Source organism: Oncorhynchus mykiss, chromosome 16 (genome assembly GCF_057628025.1).
Source record: "Oncorhynchus mykiss isolate SJ-2025 chromosome 16, ASM5762802v1, whole genome shotgun sequence".
NCBI classification, from domain to species: Eukaryota; Metazoa; Chordata; class Actinopteri; order Salmoniformes; family Salmonidae; genus Oncorhynchus; species Oncorhynchus mykiss.
In genome coordinates this window covers 79,893,265-79,904,686 of record NC_143037.1, presented here as the reverse complement: position 1 = coordinate 79,904,686, position 11,422 = coordinate 79,893,265, and the positions used below count along the sequence as shown (strand labels likewise).

The following is an 11,422-nucleotide window of genomic DNA, read 5'->3' as shown; positions in this document are numbered from 1 at the left end:
GCAGCTGCAGAGAGGTATTTGTGTGTGCGAGACTTGAAGTGAGAAGAGTTACAGGGTGTGTTCAGTGATGGTGTCCCATCCTTTCAGTCTGTTGGCCTGAGGTAGGACCAGATAGATTTAAATAGTGGAGAATGTTTTTGTTTTTGTTGTTTTTAAGCAAAGTGTACTCCAGTCCAGTAGGTGGCGGTAAATGCAACATGTATTGGATACCCGTCGCCGTTAAACCTAATCGAAGAAGAAATAGGTGCTGGCTGCAAGCGGTGCTGGGAATACCCAGCCGGTAACCGTCCAGCAGTGTGAAAATTCAGTCCATCCTTCGACTGATGAATAACGGACAATAACGTTAAGATTAGTTTTGAAGTTGGGTAGCTAAGCGTTTTTTTTTGTCTTGTATTTGAAAAAAATATATATATAAATATATATACTACGGACCAGGCCCCGAGTAATATCGGATGTGGTGAGTCCTGCATACTTATATCGCCAATGTTAACTACTGTAGATGGCTACTGAAAAGGTCGAGTTCTCCCCCCATAAGTTGCTTTAACTAGCTACTTGCTAACAACTTTAGCCTAAATTAACATCGAGAAAATATCGACACATGTTCTACTTGATAGATAACGGACAGCCCATTTGAATTATTATCTGTATAACAAGCTGGGTTAATAACGTCCCTAACGTTAGCTAATTAGTTAGCTCTAACTCTTTTACTGTAACGTCGTTTTGCATAAGCTAACGGATTCAGTCAAGCTAGTCAGCTAGCCACCTAACCAACTAGCCACCTAGTCAGCTAGCCACCTAACCAACTAGCCACCTAGTCAGCTCGCCAACTAGCCACCTAACCAACTAGTCAGCTAGCCACCTAGTCAGCTAGCCACCTAACCAACTAGTCAGCTAGCCACCTAGCATGCTTGGCTAGTTGAACTGCGTCCTCGGCTTTTGTTAAGATCATGGATCCAGGAGCAGCGTTAGCTAAACTACCCATGTTATTAATAACGCTTGAAAACCAACTCGCAAGGCAACGACAAAAAAAAAGGAGGGGGGAACATTTTAACAAGTGTCCCGTGTGCACGGAGAATATGTTGTACTCATGCAGAAGAGAATCCATTTCCACTTTCTTGCTACGACAAGAGATCCGAACCCCCCACCCCTCCCCATGCCTCTCTTCCTTGCACCCCCCCAGGCCTCTCTTCCTCTGCACCCCCCCAGGCCTCTCTTCCTCTGCACCCCCCCAGGCCTCTCTTCCTCTGCACCCCCCCAGGCCTCTTTTCCTCTGCACCCCCCCAGGCCTCTTTTCCTCTGCACCCCCCCAGGACTCTCTTCCTCTGCACCCCCCAGGCCTCTCTTCCTCTGCACCCCCCCAGGCCTCTTTTCCTCTGCACCCCCCCAGGCCTCTCTTCCTCTGCACCCCCCCAGGCCTCTCTTCCTCTGCACCCCCCAGGCCTCTCTTCCTCTGCACCCCCCCCCAGGCCTCTCTTCCTCTGCACCCCCCCAGGCCTCTCTTCCTCTGCACCCCCCCAGGCCTCTCTTCCTCTGCACCCCCCCCCAGGCCTCTCTTCCTCTGCACCCGAGAATTTGTGATTTGCCAACCACCCCCTCCCCCAACACTCATTCGCTTCAATTCTCCCAAGAATGCTGACCCCCCACCTAACCCCAATATGTGGCAGAGCAGTTCCATATCATTCACTTGTGAGCCATCTATTCCAGCATGCTACAATTTGTATTATTTGTGGGAGCATGTAGGAAAAAAAGTGGATTATACAGCTAAGTTCAGTCTCAGGTTGTTTTTGACCTAGTGATGTGATCTTTAACATTTCACAAGCAAGCACATCACTGCACCCATACCACAGATGGAAGGAGCCAGATCTCTCAGGATGTTTAAAGGATAGGTAGCTTAAATGTAACCACATTGAACATATGGATTTGCATTCGTATACGCATCAAATCTAACTTTATTTGCCACGTGCCCAGAATACAACAAGTGTAGACTTTATTGTGAAATGCTGACCCTGAACCAACAGTGCAGTTCAAGAAGAAGAAAATATTTATCAAGTAGAACAAAATAAAAAGTAACACAAAGAATAACAATAACGAGTCTATATACAGGGGGCACCGGTACAGAGTCAGTGTGGAGGCTATATACAGGGTGTTATGGTACAGAGTCAATGTGGAGGCTATATACAGGGGGCACCAGTACAGAGTCAATGTGGAGGCTATATACAGGGGGTACCAGTACAGAGTCAATGTGGAGGTTATATACAGGGGGTACCGGTACAGAGTCAATGTGGAGGCTATATACAGGGGGTACCGGTACAGAGTCAGTGTGGAGGCTATATACAGGGGGTACTGGTACAGAGTCAATGTGGAGGCTATATACAGGGGGTACCAGTACAGAGTCAATGTGGAGGCTATATACAGGGGGTACCGGTACAGAGTCAGTGTGGAGGCTATATACAGGGGGTACTGGTACAGAGTCAATGTGGAGGCTATATACAGGGGGCACCGGTACAGAGTCAATGTGGAGGCTATATACAGGGGGTACTAGTACAGAGTCAGTGTGGAGGCTATATACAGGGGGTACCGGTACAGAGTCAATGTGGAGGCTATATACAGGGTGTACCGGTACAGAGTCAATGTGGAGGCTATATACAGGGGGTACTAGTACAGAGTCAATGTGGAGGCTATATACAGGGGGTACTAGTACAGAGTCAATGTGGAGGCTATATACAGGGGGTACTGGTACAGAGTCAATGTGGAGGCTGTATACAGGGGTACTGGTACAGAGTCAGTGTGGAGGCTATATACAGGGGGTACTGGTACAGAGTCAATGTGGAGGCTATATACAGGGTGTACCGGTACAGAGTCAATGTGGAGGCTATATACAGGGGGTACTAGTACAGAGTCAATGTGGAGGCTATATACAGGGGGTACTGGTACAGAGTCAATGTGGAGGCTATATACAGGGGTACTGGTACAGAGTCAGTGTGGAGGCTATATACAGGGGGTACTGGTACAGAGTCAATGTGGAGGCTATATACAGGGTGTACCGGTACAGAGTCAATGTGGAGGCTATATACAGGGGGTACTGGTACAGAGTCAGTGTGGAGGCTATATACAGGGGGTACTGGTACAGAGTCAATGTGGAGGCTATATACAGGGTGTACCGGTACAGAGTCAATGTGGAGGCTATATACAGGGGGTACTAGTACAGAGTCAATGTGGAGTCTATATACAGGGGGTACTGGTACAGAGTCAATGTGGAGGCTATATACAGGGGTACTGGTACAGAGTCAGTGTGGAGGCTATATACAGGGGGTACTGGTACAGAGTCAATGTGGAGGCTATATACAAGGGTACCGGTACAGAGTCAGTGTGGAGGCTATATACAGGGGGCACCAGTACAGAGTCAATGTGGAGGCTATATACAGGGGTACTGGTACAGAGTCAGTGTGGAGGCTATATACAGGGGGTACTGGTACAGAGTCAATGTGGAGGCTATATACAGGGGTACCGGTACAGAGTCAGTGTGGAGGCTATATACAGGGGGCACCAGTACAGAGTCAATGTGGAGGCTATATACAGGGGGCACCGGTACAGAGTCAGTGTGGAGGCTATATACAGGGGGCACCGGTACCGAGTCAGTGTGGAGGCTATATACAGGGGGCACCGGTACAGAGTCAGTGTGGAGGCTATATACAGGGTGCACCGGTACCGAGTCAGTGTGGAGGCTATATACAGGGGCACCGGTACCGAGTCAGTGTGCGGGGGTACAGGCCAGTTGAGGTAATCTGTACATGTAGGTGGGGGTGAAGTGATTATGCATAGATAATAAGCAAACAGAGTAGCAGCATTGTACAAGAGGAGGGGGGGGGTCAATGTAAATTGTCCGGTGGCGGTTTTTATGACTTGTTCAGTAGTCTAATGGCTTTGGAGTAGAAGCTGTTGAGGAGCCTTTTGGTCCTAGACTTGGTGCCCCGGTACAGCTTGCTGTGCGGTAGCAGAGAAAACAGTATAACTTGGGTGACAGGAGACTCTGACACTGCCCATTTATACAGGTCCTGGATTAAAAGTCCCAAAGTAACACCTAATATTTCTATTGTATTAGTTATTCCATAAAACCGATCAGAATTTCAAAGAATGCCGAAGTCATGCCAGAATTGTTTCTTGCGGGGTGTGACGTAATATGGACCTATTTAAGCCTATTTGCTATAACGTAAAACCCAACAGAAATGCAGGGTCATTTAAAAACCCTGGAAAAGTCATGGAGTTTGACGTTTTTTCCCCCAGGCCTGGAAAAGTTCTGGAAAATGATAAAAGTAATTAAAATTAATTTAATTTCTGTTTAATGTCATTTATTTATGCAGTTTTAAAATATTTGATCAATAAAGTTTTTAAAAATCAACATATCAGCCAGGATCGGGATGACACTTCAACGTGTCTGTGTGTTTTTAAAATCACCTGCAGTGGGAGATGAGTGGGAGATGAGTGGGAGATGAGTGGGAGATGAGTGGGAGATGTGTGGAGATGAGTGGGAGATGTGTGGGAGATGAGTGGGAGATGTGTGGGAGATGTGTGGGAGATGTGTGGGAGATGAGTGGGGAGATGTGTGGAGATGAGTGGGAGATGTGTGGAGATGTGTGGGAGATGAGTGGGAGATGAGTGGGAGATGAGTGGGAGATGAGTGGGAGATGTGTGGGAGATGTGTGGGAGATGTGTGGGAGATGAGTGGGAGATGAGTGGGAGATGAGTGGGAGATGTGTGGAGATGTGTGGGAGATGAGTGGGAGATGTGTGGGAGATGAGTGGGGAGATGTGTGGAGATGAGTGGGAGATGTGTGGGAGATGAGTGGGAGATGAGTGGGAGATGTGTGGGAGATGAGTGGGGAGATGTGGGGAGATGAGTGGGAGATGAGTGGGAGATGAGTGGGAGATGTGTGGGAGATGTGTGGGAGATGAGTGGGAGATGAGTGGGAGATGAGTGGGAGATGTGTGGGAGATGTGTGGGAGATGAGTGGGAGATGTGTGGGAGATGAGTGGGGAGATGTGTGGAGATGAGTGGGAGATGTGTGGGAGATGAGTGGGAGATGAGTGGGAGATGTGTGGAGATGAGTGGGAGATGTGTGGAGATGAGTGGGAGATGTGTGGGAGATGAGTGGGAGATGAGTGGGAGATGTGTGGGAGATGTGTGGGAGATGAGTGGGAGATGTGTGGAGATGAGTGGGAGATGTGTGGAGATGAGTGGGAGATGTGTGGAGATGTGTGGGAGATGAGTGGGAGATGTGTGGGAGATGAGTGGGAGATGTGTGGGAGATGAGTGGGGAGATGTGTGGAGATGAGTGGGAGATGTGTGGAGATGTGTGGGAGATGTGTGGGAGATGAGTGGGAGATGTGTGGGAGATGAGTGGGAGATGAGTGGGAGATGAGTGGGAGATGTGTGGAGATGTGTGGGAGATGTGTGGGAGATGAGTGGGGAGATGTGTGGAGATGAGTGGGAGATGTGTGGGAGATGAGTGGGAGATGAGTGGGAGATGTGTGGGAGATGAGTGGGAGATGTGGGGAGATGAGTGGGAGATGTGTGGGAGATGAGTGGGAGATGTGTGGGAGATGAGTGGGAGATGTGTGGGAGATGTGTGGGAGATGAGTGGGAGATGAGTGGGAGATGAGTGGGAGATGTGTGGGAGATGTGTGGAGATGAGTGGGAGATGTGTGGGAGATGAGTGGGAGATGAGTGGGAGATGTGTGGGAGATGTGTGGAGATGAGTGGGAGATGTGTGGAGATGAGTGGGAGATGTGTGGGAGATGAGTGGGAGATGTGTGGGAGATGAGTGGGAGATGAGTGGGAGATGTGTGGAGATGTGTGGAGATGAGTGGGAGATGTGTGGAGATGAGTGGGAGATGTGTGGGAGATGTGTGGGAGATGAGTGGGAGATGTGGGGAGATGAGTGGGAGATGTGTGGGAGATGAGTGGGAGATGAGTGGGAGATGTGTGGAGATGTGTGGGAGATGAGTGGGAGATGTGTGGGAGATGAGTGGGGAGATGTGTGGAGATGAGTGGGAGATGTGTGGGAGATGAGTGGGAGATGTGTGGGAGATGTGTGGAGATGAGTGGGAGATGTGTGGAGATGAGTGGGAGATGTGTGGGAGATGAGTGGGAGATGAGTGGGAGATGAGTGGGCCGTTGCTCAATAAAGAGACTGTCTCAATGCAGCAGCATGTAAATGCTATAAAATGACGGAGAACAGACTAATAACTAGGTAGCCAATTCACAACCCATCTTGTACCTTCCAGTTAACTGTCTAGCTATTATTAGCATGCATTGATGTTTTCCTCATGTCCCAAAAATACTCCATCGATACCAGCTAATAAGGCCATACAAAGTTGATTCATTAAGTTTTAAACAATTCATGATTCAATTTAAACTATTTTTGACGAAACAAACAATTCACTTCACATTGTATTAGTGGGGATTCGGTTCAATTGTGCTGAATCAAATCATGTGAATCAAAATCATTTGTGAATCGTGAACACTAATTTTAGGAAAAAAGTAGCCTGTCTCCATGAGAGATAATGGGTGGTCCACCATCCTCCATGAGAGATAATGGGTGGTCCACCAACTTTATATAATATACTACATCAATAAAAATTCATTTAGCCTCAAATAAATAATGAAACATGTTCAATTTGGTTTAAATAATGCAAAAACAAAGTGTTGGAGAAGAAAGTAAAAGTGCAATATGTGCCATGTAAGAAAGCTAACGTTTAAGTTCCTTGCTCAGAACATGAGAACATATGAAAGCTGGTGGTTCCTTTTAACATGAGTCTTCAATATTCCCAGGTAAGAAGTTTTAGGTTGTAGTTATTATAGGAATTATAGGACTATTTCTCTCTATACCATTTGTTTTCCATTAACCTTTGACTATTGGATGTTCTTATAGGCACTTTAGTATTGCCAGTGTAACAGTATAGCTTCCGTCCCTCTCCTCGCCCCTACCTGGGCTCGAACCAGGAACACATCGACAACAGCCACCCTCGAAGCAGCGTTACCCATGCAGAGCAAGGGGAACAACTACTCCAAGTCTCAGAGCGAGTGACGTTTGAAACGCTATTAGTGCGCACCCCGCTAACTAGCTAGCCATTTCACATCGGTTACACCAGCCTAATCTCTGGAGTTGCTAGGCTTCAAGTCATAAACAGCGCAATGCTTGAAGCACAGTGAAGAGCTGCTGGCAAAACGCACGAAAGGGCTGTTTGAATGAATGCTTACGAGCCTGCTGCTGCCTACCACCGCTCAGTCAGACTGCTCTATCAAATATAAAATCATAGACTTAATTATAACATAATAACACACAGAAATACGAGCCTTTGGTCATTAATATGGTCGAATCCAGAAACTATCATTTCGAAAACAAAACATTTATTATTATTGCATATACCCTGACTCTGCGTGCAATGAACGCAAGAGAAGTGACACAATTTCACCTGGTTAATATTGCCTGCTAACCTGGATTTCTTTTAGCTAAATATGCAGGTTTAAAAATATATACTTCTGTGTATTGATTTTAAGAAAGGCATTGATGTTCATGGTTAGGTACACATTGGAGCAACGTTACGCAGCGCAACGATTATATGCAACGCAGGACACGCTAGATAAACTAGTAATATCATCAACCATGTGTAGTTAACTAGTGATTATGATTGATTGTTTTTTATAAGTTAAGTTTAATGCTAGCTAGCAACTTACCTTGGCTTCTTACTGCATTCGCGTAACATGTAGGCTCCCCGTGGAGTGAAATGAGAGGTAGGTGGTTAGAGTGTTGGACTAGTTAACTGTAAGGTTGCTAGATCGAATCCCTGAGCTGACAAGGTACAAATCTGTGGTTCTGCCCCTGAACAAGGCAGTTAACCCACTGTTCCTAGGCCGTCATTGAAAATAATAATTTGTTCTTAACTGACTTGCCTAGTTAAATAAAGGTGTAAAAAAATAAATAATAATAAACGCCCAAATCGGTGTCCAAAAATACAGATTTCCGATTGTTATGATAACTTGAAATCTGCTCTAAGTAATCGGCCATTCCTATTAATCGGTCAACCTCTAGATCAGAGGGCAGCCTCCCGATGTCGACACCACATTGGATCAGAGAACAGCCTCCCGGTGTCGATACCCACATGGGATCAGAGAACAGCCTCCCAGTGTCGATACCCAAATGGGATCAGAGAACAGCCTCCCAGTGTCAATACCCACATGGGATCAGAGAACAGCCTCCCAGTGTCAATACCCACATGGGATCAGAGAACAGCCTCCCAGTGTCGATACCCAAATGGGATCAGAGAACAGCCTCCCAGTGTCAATACCCACATGGGATCAGAGAACAGCCTCCCAGTGTCGATACCCAAATGGGATCAGAGAACAGCCTCCCAGTGTCAATACCCACATGGGATCAGAGAACAGCCTCCCAGTGTCAATACCCACATGGGATCAGAGAACAGCCTCCCAGTGTCGATACCCAAATGGGATCAGAGAACAGCCTCCCAGTGTCAATACCCACATGGGATCAGAGAACAGCCTCCCAGTGTCAATACCCACATGGGATCAGAGAACAGCCTCCCAGTGTCAATACCCAAATGGGATCAGAGAACAGCCTCCCGGTGTCGATACCACATGGGATCAGAGAACAGCCTCCCAGTGTCAATACCCACATGGGATCAGAGAACAGCCTCCCAGTGTCAATACCCACATGGGATCAGAGAACAGCCTCCCAGTGTCAATACCCACATGGGATCAGAGAACAGCCTCCCGGTGTCGATACCACATGGGATCAGAGAACAGCCTCCCTGTGTCGATACCACATGGGTTCAGAGAACAGCCTCCCAGTGTCGATACCACATGGGATCAGAGAACAGCCTCCCAGTGTCGATACCCACATGGGATCAGAGAACAGCCTCCCTGTGTCGATACCACATGGGATCAGAGAACAGCCTCCCAGTGTCGATACCACATTACGCTGACTTGTTTTATACGTAGAATTATTGGTCATGGAAATTTGGTTAAAAGTCATGGGGTAATCAATGGACATACTGCACATTGGTCGACTGTAATCAATGGACGTACTGCACATTGGTCGACTGTAATCAATGGACGTACTGCACATTGGTCGACTGTAATCAATGGACATACTGCACATTGGTCGACTGTAATCAATGGACGTACTGCACATTGGTCGACTAATCAATGGACGTACTGCACATTGGTCGACTGTAATCAATGGACATACTGCACATTGGTCGACTAATCAATGGACATACTGCACATTGGTCAACTGTAATCAATGGACGTACTGCACATTGGTCGACTGTAATCAATGGACGTACTGCACATTGGTCGACTGTAATCAATGGACGTACTGCACATTGGTCGACTGTAATCAATGGACATACTGCACATTGGTCGACTGTAATCAATGGACATACTGCACATTGGTTGACTGTAATCAATGGACGTACTGCACATTGGTCGACTAATCAATGGACATACTGCACATTGGTCGACTGTAATCAATGGACATACTGCACATTGGTTGACTGTAATCAATGGACGTACTGCACATTGGTCGACTAATCAATGGACATACTGCACATTGGTCAACTGTAATCAATTGGCAGCTACAGAAAGGTGCGTCAGGTAGCCTAGTGGTTAAGAGCGTTGTGTCGGGAGCCGAAAGGTTGCTGGTTTGACTCCCCGAGCCGGCTAGGTGAAATATCGGTCGATGTGCCCTTGAGCAAGGCACTTAACCCTAATTTGCTCCCTTAAATCGCTCTGGATGAGCGTCTGCTAAATGACTAAAATGAGAACTGAGTGCACGGAATCCCCAGATGCTCTGTAGGCCAATGCAGCAGCAGGCAGGGGTTCTCCATTTCCGTCACATGGATTCTGGAGAGGTCGTTTTTGAGATATCCAATGTGACGGAAATGGAGAACCCCTGCCTGCTGCTGCATTGGCCTACAGAGCATCTGGGGATTCCGTGCACTCAGTTGGATTAGACAATGGATTAGTCCACTCAGACAGGCCTCCACAATGGATTAGTCCACTGAGACAGGCCTCCACAATGGATTAGTCCACTGAGACAGGCCTCCACAATGGATTAGTCCACTGAGACAGGCCTCTACAATGGATTAGTCCACTCAGACAGGCCTTTAGCTGACAAGGTAAAAATCTGTCATTCTGCCCCTGAACAGGCAGTTAACCCACTGTTCCTAGGCCGTCATTGAAAATAAGAATTTGTTCTTAACTGACTTGCCTAGTTAAATAAAGGTAAAATTTTAAAAAATTGAAAAAAAATGGATTAGTTCACTCAGACAGGCCTTTACAATGGATTAGTCCACTCAGACAAAGTGTGCCATATTTTTTTTAAACAGAGCATTTGGAAAGTATTCAGACCCCTTGACTTTTTCCACATTTTGTTACATTACAGCCTTATTCGACAATGCAGAAACAAGTTTAGACATTTTAAAACAGATCATATTTACAGAAGTATTCAGATTTACTCAGTACTTTGTTGAAGCACCTTTGGTAGCGATTATAGCCTCTAGTCTTCTTGGGTATGACACTGCAAGCTTGGCTCACCTGTATTTTGTGAGTTTATCCCATTCTTCTCTGCAGATCCTCTCAAGCTCTCGGTTGGATGGAGAGTCTCACTAAACAGCTATTTTCAGGTCTCTCCAGAGATGTTCGATCGGGTTCAAGTCTGGGCTCTGGCTGGGCCACTCAGACATTCAGAGACTTGTCCTAAAGCCACTCCTGCGTTCTCTTGGCTGTGTGCTTAGGATTGTTGTCCTGTTAGAAGGTGAAGTTTCATCCCAATCTGAGGTCCTGAGCACTCTGGAGCAGGTTTTCATCAAGGAACCACAAACGATTGTTAGGTCAGAGCCAAGTCCCAAAAACACACACAGCCATTTTTCCAGCCAAAGAGAGGAGTCACAAAAAGCTGAAATAGATAGAGAATTAATCACTAACCTTTGATGATCATCAGATGATATTCATAGGACTTCATGTTACACAATACATGTATGTTTTGTTTGATAACGTTCATATTTAAATCCAAACATCTCAGGTTACATTGGTGCGTTATGTTCAGTAGTTCCAAAAACATGTGGTGATATTGCAGAGAGCCACATCCATTTACAGAAATACTCATTATAAATGTCGATGAAAATACAAGTGTTATATATGGAAATATAGATAGACTTCTCCTTAATGCAACCGCTGTGTCAGATTTCAAACCATGCAATAATCTGAGGATGGCACTCAGACAAACAAATACATACAGTGGGGCAAAAAAGTTTAGTCAGCCACCAATTGTGCAAGTTCTCCCACTTAAAAAGATGAGGCCTGTAATTTTCATCATAGGTACACTTCAACTATGACAGAC

The 11,422-nt window shown here is 46.3% G+C and overlaps 1 protein-coding gene across 2 annotated transcripts in view; it reads left to right on the top strand.

Moving 5' to 3' along the window:
• The first annotated feature begins 231 nt into the window (after nt 1-231).
• The window catches only part of LOC110514470 (ubiquitin-like modifier-activating enzyme 1), a 62,760-nt gene continuing 51,569 nt past the window's right edge, over nt 232-11,422 (top strand). For both annotated transcript variants that reach the window (XM_090204053.1, XM_090204050.1), the window contains exon 1: nt 232-457. The gene's annotated coding sequence lies outside the window, so the exon portion shown is untranslated. The remainder of the gene's footprint in view (nt 458-11,422) is intronic.